The sequence below is a fragment of the Ceratotherium simum genome, chromosome 16 (genome assembly GCF_057802395.1).
Source record: "Ceratotherium simum simum isolate JZ-2026a chromosome 16, ASM5780239v1, whole genome shotgun sequence".
Taxonomy (NCBI): Eukaryota; Metazoa; Chordata; class Mammalia; order Perissodactyla; family Rhinocerotidae; genus Ceratotherium; species Ceratotherium simum.
The window spans coordinates 8,080,161-8,085,692 of record NC_141915.1 but is presented as its reverse complement, the minus strand read 5'-3'; positions in this window follow the sequence as shown (position 1 = coordinate 8,085,692).

The following is a 5,532-nucleotide window of genomic DNA, read 5'->3' as shown; positions in this document are numbered from 1 at the left end:
CCACGATGCAACTGGGCTGGCCCCTATATAGATCACATTTTGTTTATTCGTTCCTCTGTCAATGGACACTTGGGTTGCTTCCACTTTTTGGCTATTGTGAATAGTGCTGCTGTGAACACGGGTGTACAAATATCTGCACATGTCCCTGCTTTCAATTCTTTTGGGTATATATCCAGAAGTGGAATTCCTAGATCATAGAATTGCTAATTCTATTTTTAAGTTTTTAAGGAACTGCCACGCAATTTTCATTAGCAGCTGCACCGTTTTACATTCCCACCAGCAAAGCACAAGTGTTCCAATCTCTCCACATCCTCACCAACACTTGTTTTCTGTTCTTTCGATAATAGCCATCCTAATGGGTGAGAAGGGAATTCCTATATAATTTGATAGTTATTTTTATAATAGTACCTAGTACATTTGTGGAAGTAATTTGTTGAGTTCTCCATCTCCCTTAATAGTCTGGGCATCCCTTTCAGTCAGGGAGGGGTTCTGCCTCCTTTTTGTAACCCAACACCCAGTGTTTATTGACTAGATTCATTTTCTAACCCCTGGGCCCTCCCAGCTGTTGGGAAAGTTGAGAGCGTTTCACCAGAGTTCCTCCAAGTCTGCTCAGATCCATCCCAGTCCCTGTGTATCTTTCCTCTCTTCCTTTCTCCCTGTTTCTGAGGTGGTAGTGTGCCCACAACTCCCTTTCCAAAGCTTTCACGATAATACCTGTAAGTCGTACCACACAGGAAAATGGTCTTCTGCACTTCTAGTTTTTTCCCCACATCCTTTTATTTTGTTCTCTGTTTCTGCGGGCACTCAGCTCTGAATTAATTGCTGGGCACACAGGAAGAGGTATCAGAGATATAAATCCTAAGGCACCACTACCACGATATCTGCTGGGTTTGGTCTAGAATCTATCTTTCTGTTATCATTTTTCTTACCATTGTCACTCACCTGCCTCAAGCTGCAAAGCCCATTTGCAAGGTGCTTGGGTTAAGCTGCCTGGGGCTCAGCTGTCCGTGACCCCCTTCCTCTCTCAGCCGGGCCCAGGGCCGAGCTCTGGGGTCTCTGCTTGGGTGCCTCCACGCACAGGCTCAGGGCCTGAGCTCTAGGCCTAACTGCCCCTCCACCCAGGGGCTCCACCAGCGGCCGGGGCTCAGCTCTCTGGAGCTGCTGAGACATCTTCAGATGCAAAGTCAGCTATAGGTGAGCAAGAGAAATGCGGCGTCTGCCTTCAGGGCATGGGGAAGCAGATGTTAATCAATCATGCAAATTAATGTGTAAATATGACAGAGATCGGTGGTCTACCTGGTCCAGTGAAGGACCACTATCCTATGAGAATGGGAAAAGGAGGATGCAGACCAAGGCTTCCCTGAGGAAGTGATGCTGGAGCAGAGATCCAAAGGATGAGCAGGTGATGCTAGGTGAGGAGGAGTGAAGAGGAGGTGAGTCCCGTGACCCTGAGACCAGCCTGGTTCCCAGAAATCTGGGGTGCTGGCCTTGAGGGAGGTCTCTGAGGAGCTGGAGGGGAATCCAACAGGTGCCCACATTTGGATTTGCCTTTGCTGGAGGATTTGAAAAAATATAACAACAATTATAGTGAGATATTTAAAAATACCTCTTTACTGCAATAAGAACACTTAACCTGAGATCCACCCTCTTAATGAATTTTTAAGCGCCCAATTCAGTATTGTTAACTATAGACACAGTGCTGTACAGCAGATCCCTAGAACATAGTCATCTCACGTAACTGAAAGTTTATAATATTTTAATTTGCAATCTTTATTTAAAAGGTACTATGCGTTATAAGAAATTAAAAAAAAAGAAAAATAGCAACATGAACCAAAAAAAGTAGGAAGAAGGAAAAACTAAAGATAGATGCTAAAATTAAAAAAAAAAGAGAAATAGAAAAACAAGAGAAAGAATTTTATTTTTCCAAATTCAGGAAGGCAATGAGAAGAACATGGCATAGGAACTCTGGATAATGCACGTGTGGTATAGTATACAGTATATAGTATATGTATAATATAGGAGAAGAGTCTGTGTGGAGGCCCATTCCTACATGGGTTCTTAACTGTGTCAGTATAGACCAACACTGTCCAGTGGAACTTTCTGTGATGATGGAAATGCTCTATAATCTGTGTTGTCCAATATGGTAGCAACTAGGCACATGTGGCTCTGGAGCATCTGTAATGTGGCTGGTGTAACTGAGGAACTGAATATTTGGTTATATTTAACTTTAGTCAATTTAAATTTAAATGTGAGCAGCCAGATGTGGCTACCATATTGGACAGCTCCTTCCATCTCTTGGAAGGGCTGGGCCTTCCTTCTTTGGCCACGTCCAAACTTGCTCTCCTATGCACGCTGGGCCTCCAAAGAGGGTGCTTTGGTATTAGGATTAAGAGACCCAGCTTCAGGCCTGATTCTGCCCCTTATTAGCGAAGGGACCAGCATCCATCCCTGTGGCTTACACACGGCACTGGTGCCTGTGTGCTCTGAGAGACTACAGAGCTCTACGACGGTGATGATGTCCAAGGACAGACAGGAGGTTCCCAGAGGGGAAGTTGGGAAAGCAGGAGGAGGGAAGAGTGGGGAGCAGAAGGGGACCAGGGCCTTTACTCAGGCCCATTCCTGCCTTGATCCTCAGCTTTCCCTGGGCATCTGTGCCAGGCCCAGGGCAAGAGGCCCAGGGCTCGGAACACTCAGCCTTGCATTGGGTTCTTTGAGACCTGCTCTCCTAAACCCACAAAGAATCGTGGCGTGTCTCTCCCCAGGCCCTAAGAGCTTTGTCTTCACCAAGCCAAACTGCTGCTTTCACCTGCTGGAGAAGGAAGGAGGACGAAGAATGAGGATAGGATGAGGGTGGAGGTGGAAGCGGACTTCTCCCTGCGTCCATTTTCCCTCTGTACATGATTGCTCGTAACCCTGGACAAGTCGCTAAGTACCTCTGATTCTCAATTTCTTCACCTGTAAAATGGGTGCAGTAATACCTACCCTCCTTACTCCCACACAGAGTAGTTATAAGGACAAACTGTCACCATTCATTCATTCAACAAGCACTGTGTACCAGAGTTCTTCAATGAGAAGACACACTAAATGTAAAGCTTAGGGAATCAGCAAGGCCTGTGCCAGGGAGGTAATCACAGGCAGAAGCCTTCCTGGAAGAGGTGATGCTTGAGCTAGGAGTCAGCTAGATGGAAAAGGGGATCAGAATAGTCCAGGCTGAGAGAGGAGCACGTAGAAAGATAAAGAGGTGTGATGTAGCAGCTTTAGTAGGCGTGACCTACTAAGTTGTAGGTCTTGGGTGAAGGATGAGTGCCATGGATGTAGATGAGGCTGGGGTAGTAGGGGGACTTGCTGGGATATCCTTTATTGCTAAGTAGAGGAGTGTGAGTTTCGTCTTGCTGTAGGGTGGGGGCAGGTAACGATTCAGGGGCAGGGCCAGGAGTGGCAATATGATCAGAATTACCTTTTAGAAAGATGATCTGACCAAATATGGAGAACACATTGGAGCATCACAAGCCCAAAGGCAGGGATACCAATGAGGAGGCTGGTGACCTAACCCAGGGATGGTGGGGGTGGAGAAAAGGAGAAGGATTATGCGAGGTGTTTAGGAGATGGGCTGGATGCAGAGGGCGTGGGAGAGGGAGGTTGGCCCAGTGTTCTGGATTGATTGGTGGTGTTACCCTTCGCTGACACAGGAGATACACAAGTGGATTTGGAGGGGGCAATGTGGGGAAACACAATGAATTTCTTCTGACACCCGTTGAGTGTGAGTTGAGGATGCTCCGAATGGAGATGCCAGGACCATCTGGGGGGGATGTGCTGTCTGGAGCTCAGCGGAGGTTTCAGCAGCAGCGGCTGATTTGGGGAACATTAAATGAAGCTGGGGATTGGCTATGGGCAGTAGGGTGGCTGGGGGGTGACTGCAAAGGGTGACTCACACAGCGGGTTGGAGGGCCAACTGGGCACGGGAGGGAGAGGATCCTGGAAAGGCCATGTGTGATGAAGAGCAGCCAGAGCAGCAGAGACGTGTCTCCATCACACTCTCATCTTCCCTCCTCAGGGATTCATTGAAGTCTCAATGCAACTGTCCCCTCCTCAGAGGGGCCACGTGTGACCGCACTACCAAGTATCGCCCCCTCCCCCATTGTTTTTCCCCTCAGCCTGTTTCTTGCTTGACTTCATAGCCCTGCTCACTCTCTGACACCGTCTTGTCCACTGGATGTCCTTGTTCATGGGCTGTCTGCCCCTCCCCGGGAGAAAGCTCCAGAAAGTGAGAATTTTTGTCTGTTTTGTTCACTTCCTTCTCCCTGGTGCCCAGTGCAGCCTTCATGAGGTGCTCAATAGCTATTTGTTGAACGAATGAATGGAACAATGTTGTCTTTCATGGACCATCTGGGAAAGGGCTTTGGAAGCCATCTCGTGCAGTTCCCATGCCGGGCCTCAGCCCCTGGCCGTCCCTCCTCCCGACTCAGCCACACCTCATTCTCCAGGGGCCCGTCTGGCCACATGGCGGCCACACCCACCCCAGCCAGTCTCTTCTCACCAGCTCGGGCTTTCCCAGAAGCCGGCCTCACTCCTTTTCATCCTTCTGTGCGGGTGAACCTGAAAGTGGCTGCCCTGGCCTTGACCGCGGGTCACACGCACTCGGCGGTCACTCGTTAGTCTGGTTGCTCTGCACAGTCCCCGAAAGCAGCCACACCCTCTCCCCGAGGACAGGGAGTTACTGCAGCGTCCGCACCTGGAGCTTCTCTTCCGCCTCCCAGGGAACGGGCACCAGCGGAGGGTTTGGCAACTCTTCTCAGAATCACTCACTTGGGGTTCTTACCTGAGTTTTGTGAGGTTCTTACCTGGATTCTAAGTGAGAACGTGCACATGTGAATGAGTCTGGGAAGAGGCTCTCTAAGAATGACAATAATGCTACAGATAGGGCCCTGCGCTCCATTACAAAAATGCTGCACTTCTTTGTTTGAAATCAGATCTCTTGGTCCTACCTGGAAGAGTCTGCGGCTTTACAAGCTGAAGCGTGAATCTGTTCTAACCCGGGGTTTGGGAATTCCTGCATTTAGGTTTGCAGCCTGGAATTCTCACTTCCTGGGACAAAGATAGTAACAATATCTGCCTTTCCTGAACACCAACTGTGTGATTGCACCCTATTAGCACTTTCTACGGCCTTATTTAATCCTGATGTGGACCTAATGGAGTTATTATCATCCTCACACAAAACTGGAGATCTGAGATAGTAATGTAAAAACTCACGCAGTATAGAAATCAGCTGGTGGAGTCAAATTTTGAACCCAGGTCAAAGAGTGTCAAAGCCTCCTATTTTGCCATGACTGTAACTGCTTATTACCAAATAAGTAGTTACTTCTCAAGCTGCATTTGACGTGGGCAATTGTGGTAGAGGATCACAAGCAGTTTGGTGGAAGGAGAAAGTGTGATGGGGAAAAGGAGTGAGTGAGAGGGAGCCAGACAACCTGAGAGGGGGGTGAGAGGGAGAACGTTCCAGGCAGAGAAAGGAGAGCTGAGTGAAGAGCAGAG